The 17353-nt window shown below is 51.4% G+C and overlaps 1 protein-coding gene across 2 annotated transcripts in view; it reads left to right on the top strand.

Annotated features, from left to right (window-relative positions):
- Positions 1-17353, top strand: part of LOC142906676 (fructosamine-3-kinase-like) — a 54057-nt gene that overhangs the window by 29125 nt on the left and 7579 nt on the right. Inside the window, exon 1 of one of the 2 annotated variants that reach the window (XM_076054964.1) lies at positions 11958-12213. The exons of the other annotated variant lie outside the window; for it this stretch is intronic. The gene's annotated coding sequence lies outside the window, so the exon portion shown is untranslated. Of the gene's footprint in view, positions 1-11957; positions 12214-17353 lie in introns of those variants that run through there. 2 annotated transcript variants of the gene reach the window in all.

Genomic DNA, 17353 nt, shown 5'->3' with positions numbered 1-17353 from the left:
AAAAGAGCTTTTCACACAGATATGTGCTCCCAAAAAGGCACATGGTCCGCTTGAACATCCTGGAAAGCTCAGGGAAGGTGGGGGTGATATATTTACATGTTTTTATCCCAATACCTGAGTGTTTGGGATCTTATTTAGTATGCCCTTTCTATATATTCTGAGAGCTATTTGAAAACTTTATCATTGTTCATGCTTTTTTTGAGCACTTCGTTTTTCTTATCATTATTAAATTCATCAATCGTGTTCTCTCTCAGGTGTTTATACCTTTCACATTCATAAATAAAGTGATCTAGATTTTCTTCTTTTTGTTCACATCCTACATATCCTTCTGCTCTACCGAATCTCTCTGGATGCCATTGAGCTAACTCTGGTGTCCATGTTACTCCACCTGTCTTAATTCTTAACATCAAGTGCATTGTCTCATGTTTTATATCTTTTAATTTCTTGCTCTTTTTGATTAAATTGTTCTTGGTAAATTATTTTCTTTTGCGATTGCACATATCTGTCCTTTTTCCTTTTCTTTGTTTCTCTTGTAATAATAATCTATAACTTCTTTATAATGTTCAGGTTCTAACCAACATTTGGCTTTTGTTCTTGCCACCCATCTCATGCTATTTGCTATCCATGTAATTATTTTCCCTTTCCTATTGCAACACTCTGTTGTCTTTATTAGGTCACTGATTACACTTGTTGAGTCCGCCCACTTCCTAAGTCCTCTGTACCTTGCACTGGGTGACAGGATATATTTTCCTTCCACTTGGTGTCACTCCGGAATCACGTTTCAACCAAGTGACTAACGTTGCTAATTCGCGTTGGCTAACTTGTCAACAAACACCGGAAGCTGTCACGAGCCTGAGCTATGGTAAAAAAATATAATAAATAAAAAATTGATGTCAAATAGTGGGCCACAAAATATCGTTCCGCGGGCCACAATTGGCCTGCGGGCCGCGAGTTTGAGACCCCTGGTTTAGAGTATTTTACTGCTATAAATTTCCACAAGATGAGCCACTCCGTTAAAACTAACATTTGTGACCAGATCGCTTCTTTAAAAGAGCTATATGGCTCACTTACCTGGTAAAATAAAAAAGTTACATTTCGAATAATCACCACGGTAATGTGTTACCCACACGACCTTGAACTTGAGGCATCGCGCAGAACGCGGCATGCAGTGTGGGGTTAGCTGGGTGGTGCAGGGAGCTGCTACTACTTGCAGAGGGGGGCGGGGCAGGGGGGGACTGAGTCCTCTTGCATAATTGACTTGCGGATTGACCGATGCATAGACGAAAAGATAGCACGTGAATGAATGAGTGTACGGCTGGAATGCAAATGAATTGACAATATTCTTCATCGCCATTTTAAAAAAAAACTTAACATTGTAATCCATCACCCTGTACATCTGCTGAACCAACGTATCCTACAGCAGCATATGAGTGTGTTTTCATACATTGCCTGAGTGTGTGTTTCTTGCGTATGATCGGTATGTGTTTTACGCATGATCCATATTTGATATCACACAAGATATTTGCCTGTTTTTCTAATGATCTGCACGTGTTTCACACATAATCTCTGGGTTTCACACATGTTCTGTGTGGGTGGCCGGGACCACTCTAAGCTGCCTTTTTCTCCCGAGTTGCGATGTGTACACATCGTACCAGATACTAATTTAAGGCTGAACCGACCTCTCGAGATCCAGGACGCAGTGGTGATGGTGGCTGTAAGCGGGAATCGAGCTCGGGTCGCCTCGTCCTCCTCACCCCTCACCTCGTCCTTCTCAACCCTCAGCTCGTATTCCTCGCCCCTCACCTCGCCCTCACTTCGTCCTCCTCACCCCTCACCTCGTCCTCGCCTCGTCCTCACCCCTTGCCTCGTCATCTTTACCCCTTAGCTCATCCTCCTCACCCTCACCTCGTCCTTCTCTAACCCCTCGCTCTCCTCACCTCGTCCTCACCCATCACCTCGTCCTCCTCACCCATTTCCTCGTCCTCCTCAACCCTCGTTCTCACCCCTCGCCTCCTCCTCACCCCTCGCCTCGTCCTCCTCACCCCTCGTCTTCACCCCTCAGCTCGTCTTCCTCACCCCTCACCTCGTCCTCCTCACCCCTCGACTCGTCCTTCTCACCCCTCATCCTCCTCACCCCTCGTCCTCCTCACCCCTCGTCCTCCTCACCCCTCGCCTCATCTTTCTCACCCATCGTCCTCCTCACCCCTCGTCTGCCTCACCTTTTACCTCGTCCTCCTCACCCCTCGACTCGTCCTCTCACCTCAGCTCGTCCTCCTCACCCGTTGTCGTCCTCACCGCTCACCTCGTCCTTCTCACCCCTCACCTCTCCCTCGCCTCGTCCTACTCACCTTTAGCTCGTCCTCACTCCTCGTCCTCCCCTCCCCTCGCTGTCCTCACCATTTGCCTCGTCCTCCTCACCCCACACCTTGTTCTTCTTACCCCTCACCTCACCCTCCTCACCCCTCGTCCTCCTCACCCCTCGGCCTCCTCACCCATTGTCCTCCTCACACATTGTCCTCCTCACCACTCGTTCTCCTCACCCCTCAGCTCGTCTTCCTCACCCCTCACCTCGTCCACCCCACCCCGCGCCTCGTCATCCTCACGCATCGCCCACCTCACCCCTCACCTCGTCCTTGTCACCCACACCGCATTCTTCTTACCCCTCACCTCTTCCTCCTCACCCCTCGACTCGTCCTCCTCACCCCTCGTCCTCCTCACCCCTCGTCCTCCTCACCCCTCGCTCTCCTCACCCCTCGTCTTCCTCACCCCTCGTCTTCCTCACCCCTCGCTCTCCTCACCCCTCGTCTTCCTCACCCCTCGCTCTCCTCACCCCTCGCTCTCTTCACCCCTCGCTCTCCTCAACCCTCGTCCTCACCTCGTTTTTCTTCTCACCCGTCCTCACCCCTCGCTCGTCCACCGCACCCTGCTCCTCACCTCCTCATCCTTCGTCCTCCTCACCCCTCGTCCTCCTCATCCCTCGCTCTCCTCAGCCCTCGCTTCGTCCTCCTCACCCCCACACCTCGTTCTTCTTACTTCTCACCCCCCGTCCTCCTCACTTCTCGTCCTCCTCACCCCTCACCCCTCCTCACCCCTCACCCCTCGTCCTCGTCACCCCTCACGCCTCATCTTCCTCACCCATCGTCCTCCTCACCCCTCGTCCGCCTCACCTTTCACCTCGTCCTCCTCACCCCTCGACTCGTCCTCACCTCTCACCTCAGCTCGTCTTCCTCACCCCTCGTCGTCCTCACCGCTCACCTCGTCCTCCTCACCCCTCACCTCGTCCTCCTCACCCCTCACCTCTCCCTCGCCTCGTCCTCCTCACCCTTAGCTCGTCCTCCTCGTCCTCCCCTCCCCTCGCTGTCCTCACCATTTGCCTCGTCCTCCTCACCCCACACCTCGTTCTTCTTACCCCTCATCTTATCCTCCTCACCACTCGACTCGTCCTACTCACCCCTCACCTCACCCTCCTCACGCCTCGTCCTCCTTACCCATTGTCCTCTTCACCCATTGTCCTCCTCACCGCTCGTTCTCCTCACCCCTCGTTCTCCTCACCCCTCAGCTCGTCTTCCTCACCCCTCACCTTGTGCACCCCACCCCGCGCCTCGTCATCCTCACGCCTCGCCCGCCTCACCCCTCACCTCGTCTTTCTCACCCACACCGCGTTCTTCTTACCCCTCACCTCTTCCTCCTCACCGCTCGACTCGTCCTCCTCACCCCTCGTCGTCCTCACCCCTCGTCCTCCTCACCCCTCGTCCTCCTCACCCCTCGTCCTCCTAACCCCTCGTCCGCCTCACCTTTCACCTCGTCCTCCTCACCCCTCGACTCGTCCTCACCTTTCACCTCAGCTCGTCCTCCTCACCCGTCGTCGTCCTCACCGCTCACCTCGTCCTCCTCACCCCTCACCTCGTTCTTCTTACCCCTCATCTTGTCCTCCTCACCACTCGACTCATCCTACTCACCCCTCACCTCACCTCACCCTCCTCACCCCTCGTCCTCACCCATTGTCCTCCTCACCGCTCGTTCTCCTCACCCCTCAGCTCGTCTTCCTCACCCCTCACCTTGTCCACCGCACCCCGCGCCTCGTCATCCTCACGCCTCGCCCGTCTCACCCCTCACCTCGTCCTTCTCACCCACACCGCGTTCTTCATACCCCTCACCTCTTCCTCCTCACCCCTCGACTCGTCCTCCTCACCCCTCGTCGTCCTCACCCCTCGCTCTCCTCAACCCTCGTCCTCACCCCCACACTTCGTTTTTCTTCTCACCCCCCGTCCTCACCCCTCGCTCGTCCACCACACCCTGCTCCTCACCTCCTCACCCCTCGTCCTCCTCACCTCTCGTCCTCCTCACCCCTCGCTGTCCTCACCCCTCGCTCTTCTCACCCCTCGCTCTCCTCACGCCTCGCTCTCCTCAGCCCTCGCCTCGTCCTTCTCACACCTCGTCCTCCTCACCCCCACACCTCGTTCTTCTTATTTCTCACCCGGTCCTCCTCACTTCTCGTTCTCCTCACCCCTCGCTCGTCCACCGCACCCTGCTCCTCATCGTCCTCACCCCTCACCTCGTCCTCCTTACCCTTCACGTTGTCCGCTTGACCCCTCACCTCGTCCTCTTGACCCCTCACCTCGTTCTCACCCCTCACCTCGTCCACCTCACGCCCATAGCTCGTTCTTCTTACTCCTCACCTCTCACTCTCCTCACCCCTCGTCCTCCTCACTCTCATCATCGTCACCCCTCGTCCTCCTCACCCCTCGTCCTCCTCACCCCTCGTCCTCCTCACCCCTCGCCTCATCTTCCTCACCCATCGTCCTCCTCACCCCTCGTCCGCCTCACCTTTCACCTCGTCCTCACCCCTCGACTCGTCCTCACCTTAGCTCGTCCTCCTCACCCGTCGTCGTCCTCACCGCTCACCTCGTCCTCCTCACCGCTCACCTCTCCCCCGCCTCGTCCTCCTCATCCTTAGCTTGTCCTCACTCCTCGTCCTCCCCTCCCCTCGCTGTCCTCACCATTTGCCTTGTCCTCCTCACCCCACACCTCGTTCTTCTTACCCGTCATCTTGTCCTCCTCACCACTCGACTCATCCTACTCACCCCTCACCTCACCCTCCTCACCCCTCGTTCTCCTCACCCCTCGTTCTCCTCACCCCTCGTTCTCTTCACCCCTCGCCTCGTACTCACTTCTCACTTCGTCCTCCTCACCCCTCACCTCGTCCTCCTCACCCCTCACCTCGTCCTCCTCAGCTCGTCCTCTTCACCTCACCCCTCGCCTCGTCCTCCTCACCCCTCGTTCTCCTCACCCCTCGCCTCGTTCTCACCCCTCACTTCATCCTCCTCACCCCTCACTTCGTCCTCCTCACGCCTCACCTCGTCCTCGCCTCGTCCTCCTCACCCCTTGCCTCGTCATCTTTACCCCTCAGCTCATCCTCCTCACCCTCACCTCGTCCTCCTCACCCCTCACCTCGTCCTCCTCACCTCGTCTTCTTCACCCCTCGTCCTCCTCACCTCGTCCTCCTCACCCCTCAGCTCGTCTTCCTCACCTCGTCCTCACCCCTCAGGTCGTCCACTTGACCTTTCACCTCGTCCACACCCCTCACCTCATCCTCACCCATCACCTCGTCTTCCTCACCCCTCACCTCATCCGCTTTACCCCTCAGCTCGTCCTCCTCACCCCTCGTCCTCCTCACCCCTCAGCTCGTCTTCCTCACCCCTCACCTCGTCCTCCTCACCCCTCGTCCTCCTCACCCCTCACCCCTCGTCCTCCTCACCCCTCGCCTCATCTTCCTCACCCATCGCTCTCCTCACCCCTCGTCCGCCTCACCTTTTACCTCGTCCTCCTCACCCCTCGACTCGTCCTCTCACCTCAGCTCGTCCTCCTCACCCGTCATCGTCCTCCTCACCCGTCGTCGTCCTCACCGCTCAACTCGTCCTTCTCACCCCTCACCTCTCCCTCGCCTCGTCCTCCTCACCCTTAGCTCGTCCTCACTCCTCGTCCTCCCCTCCCCTTGCTGTTCTCACCATTTGCCTCGTGCTCCTCACCCCACACCTCGTTCTTCTTACCCCTCATCTTGTCCTCACCACTCGACTCGTCCTACTCACCCCTCACCTCACCCTCCTCACCCCTCGACCTCCTCACCCCTCGTCCTCCTCACCCCTCGTCCTCCTCACCGCTCGTTCTCCTCACCCCTCGTTCTCCTCACCCCTCAGCTCGTCTTCCTCACCCCTCACCTCACCTCGTCCACCGCAACCCGCGCCTCGTCATCCTCACGCCTCGCCCACCTCACTCCTCACCTCGTCCTTCTCACCCACACCGCGTTCTTCTTACCCCTCACCTCTTCCTCCTCACCCCTCGACTCGGCCGCCTCACCCCTCGTCCTCCTCACCCCTCGCTCTCCTCACCCCTCGCTCTGGTCACCCCTCGGCCTCCTCACCCCTCGGCCTCCTCACCCCTCGGCCTCCTCACCCCTCGCTCTCCTCACCTCTCGCTCTCCTCACCCCTCGCTCTCTTCACCCCTCGCTCTCTTCACCTTTCGTTCTCCTCAACCCTCGTCCTCACCCCCACCCCTCGTTTTTCTTCTCACCCCCCGTCCTCACCCCTCGCTCGTCCACAGCACCCTGCTCCTCACCTCCTCACCCCTCGTCCTCCTCACCCTTCGCTGTCCTCACCCCTCGCTCTCCTCACCCCTCGTCTTCCTCACCCCACACCTCGTTCTTCTTACTTCTCACCCCCCGTCCTCCTCGCCCCTCGTCCTCCTCACCCCTCGCTCGTCCACCGCACCCTGCTCCTCATTCTCCTCACCCCTCACCTCGTCCTCCTTACCCCTCACGTCGTCCGCTTGACCCCTCACCTCGTCCTCTTGACCCCTCACCTCATTCTCACCCCTCACCTCGTCCACCTCACTTGTCCTCAACCCTCACCTCGTTCTCACCCCTCACCTCGTCCTCACCCCCACAGCTCGTTCTTTTTACTCCTCACCCCTCACTCTCCTCACCCCTCGTCCTCCTCACTCTCGTCCTCCTCACCCCTCACTCTGCTCACCCCTCGTCCTCCTCACCCCTCGTCTTCCTCACCCCTCGTCTTCCTCACCCCTCGTCTTCGGCACCCCTCGTTCTCTTCACTCCTCGTTCTCCTCACCCCTTTCCTCGTCCTCCTGACACCTCATCTCGTCCTCCTCACACCTCACCTCCTGACCTCGTTCTTCTTACCCTTCACCTCGTCCTCCTCACCCCTTGCCTCGTCCTCCTAACCCGCTCCTGACAGGGCCAACGCACACGCCCATGGCATCCTCACTTAGGGCACGTCACACCGACTTAGCATCACCCTCATTTATACCTCCACGTTTATCGGCCTCGTTCTATCGTGACGGCCAAGACGCTGGACGTTTGTGATAAAAACTTCGTAGCTCATCGGATTCCTCCTCCAGTGTACAAATAAATAAATATCACGACTCTGATCTCTTTGCGGCGCCGCAGTGGCGTTCATCACTCGCCGCCTCCCCATGGCACGACTACGACGCCCTCTGTTGGACGCTGTGTGTCATCAACATTGTTGCCTGTGATTACACTCAACACAACGTTGTTGTTGTAAGTGATTACACTCAGCACAACGTCGTTGTTAGTGATTACACTAAACACAACGTCGTTGTTAGTGATTACACTAAACACAACGTCGTTGTGTGTGATTACACAAAACACAACGTCGTTGTGTGTAATTACACTCAACACAACGTCGTTGTGAGTGATTACACTCAACACAACGTCGTTGTGAGTGATTACACTCAACACAACGTTGTTGTTTGTGGTTACACTCAACACAACGTCGTTGCGTCTCATCAATATTTTTGTGTGTGATTACACACACAACAACGTTGTGTTTAATCACGCAACAATGTTGCGTGTAATCACTCACATATTGAGTGATTACACACTCGGCGTGTGTCTGTAGCAGTTGTACGTGTGCCGCTTGTCGTAGATGTTCGCGGTTTGAATCCAGCGGCCGCCCTGTTTAATGCTACAGGCGTGTTCACCGCAAAGACACCATGTGCCGTCTGCTTCAGTGGACGTTGAAGATCCCAGCGTCATGGATCAGATTAACCGAATTAAATACAATTGCCCGCAAATTACCCAGTTGGAATATACTGTGCCTAGTATTCATTGCTGGGAAATGTGGTAGAACCCTCTCTGAAAAGAGCCAGTAGGGCTATCCTGGGTAAAACTGACCACCCACCCCCTCGTGTGGCATGCTAGCCTTAATAGGTGTTCGCTAACAGCACTTATTTATCGAACAGACTATTAAATGAAGGGGCTGTGTCTTCATTTGAGTCCGTGACTGTGTAACCTGGTACATAAGGGTGCCGCGGTGTTGGGATGTTAACTCCTTCACCTGGTATGCAAGAGGTCGTGGGTTCGATCCGGACCCTGACTCCTGTATATTTGGAGTTTGCATGTCTCTCTCCCGTGGTCGCGTGGATTGTTCTCCAGGTCTTCCAGTTTTTCCCTCCATATTTAGAAACATGCGTTTAGAGCAGGAGTCTCAAACTCAACTTACCTGGGGGCCGCTGGAGGTAGAGTCTGGGTGAGGCTGGGCCGCATCAAGTATTCCAAAAAAAAGTGCAACTGATCCAATCTTCTCAATCTTTATTAATAACAGTTCAGAACATGAACGGTTCTTCAGAACATAGGCTTCTCTTACCTACTCCATGCTTCCATAGACCTGGCAGCGCTTCCTCTTCTTACACAGCTGAGCCACATTTGGCTTGAGGGAGGAAGCAATTGAGACCCTCAGTATGGCTTGAAATGCTCATCAGTAAGTTTGGACCTGTACTTTGACTTACTAAAGTTCATGGTGCAAAAGAGCTTTTCACACAGATATGTGCTCCCAAAAAGGCACATGGTCCGCTTGAACATCCTGGAAAGCTCAGGGAAGGTGGGGGTGATATATTTACATGTTTTTATCCCAATACCTGAGTATTTGGGATCTTATTTAGTATGCCCTTTCTATATATTCTGAGAGGTATTTGAAAACTTTATCATTGTTCATGCTTTTTTTGAGCACTTCGTTTTTCTTATCATTATTAAATTCATCAATCGTGTTCTCTCTCAGGTGTTTATACCTTTCACATTCATAAATAAAGTGATCTAGATTTTCTTCTTTTTGTTCACATCCTACATATCCTTCTGCTCTACCGAATCTCTCTGGATGCCATTGAGCTAACTGTGGTGTCCATGTTACTCCACCTGTCTTAATTCTTAACATCAAGTGCATTGTCTCATGTTTTATATCTTTTAATTTCTTGCTCTTTTTGATTAAATTGTTCTTGGTAAATTATTTTCTTTTGCGATTGCACATATCTGTCCTTTTTCCTTTTCTTTGTTTCTCTTATAATAATAATCTATAACTTCTTTATAATATTCAGGTTCTAACCAACATTTGGCTTTTGTTCTTGCCACCCATCTCATGCTATTTGCTATCCATGTAATTATTTTCCCTTTCCTATTGCAACACTCTGTTGTCTTTATTAGGTGACTGATTACACTTGTTGAGTCCGCCCACTTCCTAAGTCCTCTGTACCTTGCACTGGGTGACAGGATATATTTTCCTTCCACTTGGTGTCACTCCGGAATCACGTTTCAACCAAGTGACTAACGTTGCTAATTCGCGTTGGCTAACTTGTCAACAAACACCGGAAGCTGTCACGAGCCTGAGCTATGGTAAAAAAATAATAATTTAAAAAAAAAAAATAATTGATGCCAAATAGTGGGCCACAAAATATCGTTCCGCGGGCCACAATTGGCCTGCGGGCCGCGAGTTTGAGACCCCTGGTTTAGAGTATTTTACTGCTATAAATTTCCACAAGATGAGCCACTCCGTTAAAACTAACATTTGTGACCAGATCGCTTCTTAAAAAGAGCTATATGGCTCACTTACCTGGTAAAATAAAAAGTTACATTTCAATTAATCACCACGGTAATGTGTTACCCACACGACCTTGAACTTGAGGCATCGCGCTCTGCGCGGCATGCAGTGTGGGGTTAGCTGGGTGGTGCAGGGAGCTGCTACTACTTGCAGAAGGGGGCGGGGCAGGGGGGGACTGAGTCCTCTTGCATAATTGACTTGCGGATTGACCGATGCATAGACGAAAAGATAGCACGTGAATGAATGAGTGTACGGCTGGACTGCAAATGAATGGACAATATTCTTCATCGCCATTTAAAAAAAAACTTAACATTGTATTCCATCACCCTGTACATCTGCTGAACCAACGTATCCTACAGCAGCATATGAGTGTGTTTTCATACATTGCCTGAGTGTGTGTTTCTTGCGTATGATCGGTATGTGTTTTACGCATGATCCATATTTGATATCACACAAGATATTTGCCTGTTTTTCTAATGATCTGCACGTGTTTCACGCATAATCTCTGGGTTTCACACATGTTCTGTGTGGGTGGCCGGGACCACCCTCAGCTGCCTTTTTCTCCCGAGTTGCGATATGTACACATCGTACCAGATACTAATTTAAGGCTGAACCGACCTCTCGAGATCCAGGACGCAGTGGTGTGATGGTGGCTGTAAGCGGGAATCGAGCTCGGGTCGCCGGATTCATTGTAGCGCAGCGTGCTAAACCCACACGCTCACAGACAGGACTCCAGCTCATCCACCTCGCGCACCTTTGCCAGGAACTTCCAATTGTGGAGCGACGAGCAAATGAAGCGACCCGACCTCCCCTCGGGATACGATGGCTGGCAGGTGGTTGAAGCTATCCGGCAGGAAGCAAGTGCAGGTAACGCTCACCTGAGCGTTGCGAGGCGTGCCCCGCAGGTGGTATCACGTGGGACGATGGATGTGCGACCACGCTATGGCCCTTTCACGATTCCGCTGCTGTATGGGGACCGCCACAACCTAGCGGATCGTTGCGGTGTATTTGACCATACTTCACCACGCTGGTTGGTTGCAGGTGTGGGGAGCGGCACAGTGCAAGGGTTCATGTTGCTGGACTGCCCCTTTTCTGATCATTTGACCCTTGCCAGATTAATTCTGCAAATGCGCAATCGCCGAGCCATGCGACAGCACCCCCGGTTTGCCACGTGTAGCTCTTGTAGACGATGACAACAAACACGCACCCTGCTCTACGGAGCCTGACAGCAGTCATGATGGTGGTGGTTTGCGTGGTACCTTACCATCAGACAAAAAAACTAAACAATTTTGTATTTTACCCGGTAAAGCTCACTGAGCTATATAGATGTTTCTCTGAAGCGACCTGGCTATCACAAATGATAACTCAACGAAGTGGCTTATCACGCGGAAATGTATTCTAGCCTCGATATTACAGCTGAATACAAATCCTTTGAGGGTACCCACGAGCCCGGGCAGCAAGGGGGCAGTTGGCAGATGGTAAGGGGCCAAGGAGCAAGGGGGAGGATGGAGAAGGGCAGCGGGGAGTGGAGCAGTGGTGTGGCACGTTCGAGTGATGCAAATATTAACTGATTTGTATTGAATACAACTAGAACAATTCACACCGGTGCGTTGATCGATATGATCTTGATTATAATGTTAACGATAATTATGTTGAGATTAGGATATGCAGGAGATAGTGATTATAATGCTAATGTCTTTACGCATGGTGATGGTAGAGATCTATTAATCTGGTGATGATTTAATGATGATGGCTTGGCAAGTTGAAGATGGTGATGATAGTGCTCCTGCTGGTGGTGGTAATTCAGATGATGATTATGATGCTGGGACTTGCTGTAGCTGCTTATAATAATAATGATGCTGCATCTGCTGCTGACGATGATGATCCCCCCCACCCTCGTCCACCCCCGCAGGTTCTGAGGAGCGCCGCATGGTGGTGCAAGCACTGAGCCTGCTGAAGCGCGGGAGTGCGGAGAGGCGACCCCGCGAGATGGAAACAGGAGGGACAGGGTCCTCCTGGGGGGATATCGTGAGCGGCGCAGGGGGTCCTAGTGGGGTCGAGAGGGGAGGAGACACAGCGGATGGACACCTCATTGTTCCCCCCGACGGGGACCCTAATGGGGCCCCAGTGGGCGGGGACTCGGGTGGGAGATAACGGCCGAGGTTCGCGTGGCGAGAACAAACGCGCGACCCCGTGTGCGCGTGAGCGTGCGGGGCCACGAGGGCACGTATACGGGACCCAACCTCGGCGGGTTCGAGGAGGAAGAGGCCCTCCTGGAGCTTGGACTGCACGAGGCTTGAGACGGAGGTAGGTGGCTGAGGGGTTGGGTGAGTGAAATGTTGGGTGAGTGAAGGAGGCATTGATTGATTGCGTGGGTAGAGGGTGAGTAGGTAATGTTGAGTGAGCGGGTGTATGTGGTTAAGTTAGTTGGTAGGTGGCCGAGTGGGTGAATGTGGGAGGTTGAGGGGGTGAATGAATGGTTGGATGAGAGTGGGTTGGTGAGTAGGTGGGTGAGTGTGGGAGGTCGAGTGGGTGAGTGAGGGGGGTCGAGTGGGTGAGTGAGACGGATGGGGAGTGGGTGGGGGAGTTTGAGTGGGTGAGTGGATGCGTGGGTGATTTGGTAAGTGCATTGTTAATTGTGTAAATGGCTCGGTGAGTCAGTGAGTGCGTGCATGGCTGGGTAAGTGAGAGGATGAGTGGGTTGGGGAGTGCGTGAGTGGGTTGGGGAGTGCGTAAGTGGGTGATGGAGTGAGTGGGGGAGCGAGTGGGCGGGTTAGTGATTTAATCAATCATCGTGTGATTGAATGGTTGAACGGAGGGGTAGGTGAATGAGTGTTTGTGGTTTAGTGAGTGTGTGTGTGGATGAGTTAGTGGGTGGGTGAGTGGATGATTGTGGGAGGTTGAGGGGGTGAGTGGATGTGTAATTTAATGGTTGTATGGGTGGGTGAGCGTGGGAAGTTAAGTGGGTGTGTGAATGAGTGAAGGGGTGGGGGAGTTGAGTGGGTAGGTTGTTGGATAATTGGGGTGAGTGAGTGGGTGAATTATTGGGTGGCTGAGTGGGTGTCCGAGTGAGTTAGGGGGTGGGTCAATATGGGTGGATGGGTGATGGAGTCGGTGATTGAGTTTGTAAATTGAGTGGGTGATTGAGTAGTAGGGTGAGAGTGGGTGGTTGGGTGGGTGGAGGTGAGAGGTTGGGTGAGTTGGTGGGTGGGTGAATGAGTGGATTGATCAGTTAGTGTGTGGTTGAGTGGGTGGTTGTCTGAGTGGGTGAGAAGATGGGTCGTTGAGTGAGTGGATGGGTTATAGATTGAGTGGGTGGTTGTGTGATTGATTGGCTGAGCAAAGGGGTGAATTAGTGGATTTGTGTGGTTGAGTTACTGGTTAGGTGGGTGAGTGCATGAGTGTGGGAGGTTGAGAGTTCGTTGGTGAGTGTTTGAGTTAGATATTGAGTTGGTGGTTATGTGATTGAGTAGGTGAGCGGAGGATTGGGTGAGTGAATAGATGTTTATGTTTGAGTTAGTGGGTGGGTGATTGGATGAGTGGGAGGGTAATTGGATGAGTGGGAGATTTAAATGGTGAGTGAATGGGTGATTGAATGCTTGGATGGGGGGTAAGTGATTGAATTGGTGGGTACGAGATTGAGTGGGTGGCTGGGTGAGTGGGTTAGTGAGTGGGTGTGTGGGTGTGTGTGTGTAGATTAGTTTGGTATGAGATTGAGTGGGATGCTGGGTGAGTGGTTGAGAAGATAGGTGGGCAAGTTAATGAGTGAGTGGGTGGGTAAGCGGAGGGGTGAGTGACGGGTTGGGTGAGTGAGTGAATGGGTGAGTGACGGCTGGGTGGGTAATTTAACATGGGAATCTTCGTTGGTTCTTTCGGTAAAGTCACGTAGAATGAGAATAAAATAATAAATTGATAAAATAAAATAACATAACACAATAATATTCTCACGACGTTTCGGCCACAACACAAGCGGCCTTCATCAGGTGAAGGGACGAGACTGTCTGGTAGGACAGCGCTGGAGTGGCGCTGTCCTACCAGACAGTCTCGTCCCTTCACCTGATGAAGGCCGCTTGTGTTGTGGCCGAAACGTCGTGAGAATATTATTGTGTTATGTTATTTTATTTTATCAATTTATTATTTTATTCTCATTCTACGTGACTTTACCGAAAGAACCAAAGAAGATGAATCATTGCAGTCACGAAAGCTTTAAATCGAAATTTAACATGGGAAATTGAGTGGGTAAGTTAGCGTGTAAGTGAGTGGATGGTTGAGTCAGAGAGTGAGGCGCCAAGGTGGTGAGATGTTCACTATTTTGCCTTGTATACAGGAGGTGGTAGATTCGATCCCGACCCTGTCGCCTGTATATTTGGAGTTTGCAAGTTCTCACCCGTGGTCGCCTGGATTTTGTTCTAGATCCTCAGGGTTTTCCCTCTGCATTTAGAAGCAACATGCGTTTAGAGGATTTGGCTGAAATAAATGTATCTGTGATAAGCCACTCGTATATCTATCATTTGTAGCCAGGTCTATTCTGAAAATGATCTATATAGCTTAATGGGCCTTGCCTGGTGAAATAAAAAGTAAATTTCAGTTTAAAGCTTTCATGACTGCAAGGATTCATCTTCTTGGTTCTTTCGGTAAAGTCACGTAGAATGGGAATAAAATAATAAAATAAAATAAGACAATAAAATTATCACGACGTTTTGGCCACAACACAAGTGGCCTTCTTCAAGTGAAGAGACAGGTCTGTCCGGAAGACAGAGCTTGAATGAACGCTGACATGCAAGGACCGCGTCTATTAAGCTGTGTGGGCGGAGTTGAAATATGAATTTGCATGTTACCTGCATCACCTCCGGAGAGGAGGAGGGAGGGGGCTGGGAACACAGGCAGAGAGGAAACAAGAAAAGGGGCAAGTGCAACAGCCAAGGTGCGCTGTTGTGTCCTGAGTTGCCTTATGACTATGCTGTAAACTGGACTACTATATAATACAATATTATACCTTCCAATCTAAACTACATGGTAGAACATCACATCATAGGCAAATTCCACTTTTGAATTATACAATGCGTTACTTTACACTACCCTATACTTTAGATTATAAACTATTAGACTTGTGATATTACACTATGTCTTATTCTATGAACCCAACTATATATCACACTGATGTATATTCATTATGCAATTACGATGCTATATATTGCCTTATGAGTTATGTTAAACATTACAATGTTATACTATTAATTATTATACTACATGTTGTAAACCATACCATTGACCGTGGTGTGAGAAGTATTAAGAGGCAGTGCCAGCGAAAGGGCTGCGGTCTGAAAATCACCATAAAATACAATCATTTAAGAACCGAAATGGTTTAAAACATCTTTCCAATGGTTACTAAGCCAGAATCCATCTTCTCGGTTGAAATTGTCTCTGTGCTTGTATATGTGGATGGCCTCATGAACGAATCTCTCATGGTAGCTGGTTGGCTTGCAACGAACCTCTGTCTTGGAGAAGTCAATGTCATGTGAGCCAACTGAATTATAACAGTGATCTGCCACGGCAGAGGAGTTCGTCCTTCCGTGTTTCAAGTCTGCTTTATGTTCGCGGATGGGGTCCGATATATGTCGTATGGTTTCTCCAATGTAGCTGCTACCACAGAGGCACTTTAGTTTGTAAACGCCCAGGTACTGTATGTCTGGAACCACATCCTTTACAGATGGAACCAGATCATGGATTTTTTGTACTGTGTTGAATCGGACCTGGATCTTGTGTTTATTCAGGATTTTGGAGATATTTTAGTGACCCCCGCAATGTACAGTGAGGGAAAAAAGTATTTGATCCTCTGCTGATTTTATACGTTTGCCCACTGACAAAGAAATGATCAGTCTATAATTTTAATGGTCGGTTTATTTGTGGTGAAGGTTGTTTTGAAAACGAGCTATGTAGCTCATTGGGCCTAACCTGGTAAAATAAACATAATTTAGTGTGTAGGTGAGTGAGCGGCGTGTGAGTGAGTGCATACGTGTGTAGGTGAGTGGGCGGTGGGTGAGTGAGATATTGGGTTAGAGATATAGTAGTGGATGGCTTGCTGAGTGGGTGAGTGGCTCTGTGGTTAAGTTAGTGGGTGGTTGAGGTAGTGGGTGGTTTAATTAATAGGCGATTTAGTTTGTGAGTGGTTGAATTATTGGGTGGTTGACTGATGGGTGGGTGAATAATTCCGTGGTAATGGGTGAGTAGATGAGTGGGCGGGTGGTTGGGTGAGTGGGGGATTAGAAATTGAGTGGATTGCAGGGTAAGTGGATGTGTAAGTGGGGTGGGTAAGTAGGTGAGTGGCTGAGGGAGTGGGCAGCTGGTTGGGTGAGTGGGTGGATTAGAAATTGAGTGGGTGGCAGGGTCAGTTGATGTGTAAGTACTGGGTGAGAAGGTGAGTGGCTCATTGAGTAAGTGAGTGGATGGGCGAGTAGGTGAGTGGATGGATGAGGGAGTGAGTGGGTGGGTGAATTAGTGGGTGGGTGAGTGGATGTTTGGGTGGGTGGATGAGTGAGTGAGTGTGTGGGTGAGTGAGTGAGTGTGTGGGTAGGTGGTTAGGTGGTTAGTGTGTGGGTTAGAAGTTGAGTGGGTTAGTACCTGAGTGAGTGAGTCGGCGGGTGGGTTGGTGAGTTCGTTGTTGGATGAGTGGGTGAGTATTAGTGGGTAGGTATGTAGGTGAGTGATTGACTGTGTGGGTGGGTGAGTGAGTGAAGAGATGGGTAGGTGGGTTGGTTGGTGGGTGCGTGAGTGAGTGAGTAAGTGGGTGCGTGAGTGCATAAATGGGTAGGTGAGTGAGTTAGTGGGTATGAGATTGCGTGGGTGGTTGGGTGAGTGGTTGAGAATTAATTTTGATGAGTTAGTGGGTGGGTGATTCGGTGAGTGAGTGGTTGGGTTAGCGTATGGGTAAGTGAGCAAGTGGTTGGGTGAGTGTGTGGGGTAGTGAGTGATTTAATAAGTGGGTGAGTGAGGGGCTGGGTGGTTGGCTTGGCTAGTGAGATTGTGGGTGGGTAAGTGAATGGGTGTATTGGTCGGTGAGTGTGTGAGTAAGTTAGTCGGCACGTGATTGAGCGGGTGGCTGGCTGAGTGCGGGAGAAGATGGGTGGGTGAGTTAGTGGGTAGGTGAGTTGGTGCGTGGTTGGGTGAGTGAGGGGGTGGTTGGGTGAATGGGGGAGTGACTGGTGGGTGGGTAAGTTAATGTGGGAGGTTGAGTGGGTGAGTTAGTGTGTAATTGGGTGAGTGGGTCAGAGAGCGGGGTGCCACTATGGTGAGATATTAACTACCTCACTGAGTATACAGGAAATCGTGTATTCGATTCTGACCCTGCTGCCTGTATATTATGAGTTTTAATGTTTTGCCTGTGTCCTCGTAGATCTTTCTCCGGGTCCTCCAGATTTATCCCTCCGCATTTAGAGTCAAGGTTTGT

Source organism: Petromyzon marinus, chromosome 69, assembly GCF_048934315.1.
Source record: "Petromyzon marinus isolate PM22_M1 ecotype Great Lakes invasive population chromosome 69, UKy_Petmar_22M1.pri1.0, whole genome shotgun sequence".
In the NCBI taxonomy this organism is placed as follows: Eukaryota; Metazoa; Chordata; class Hyperoartia; order Petromyzontiformes; family Petromyzontidae; genus Petromyzon; species Petromyzon marinus.
The sequence above is the reverse complement of the archived record's forward strand: the minus strand, read 5'-3'. Positions and strand labels throughout refer to the sequence as shown.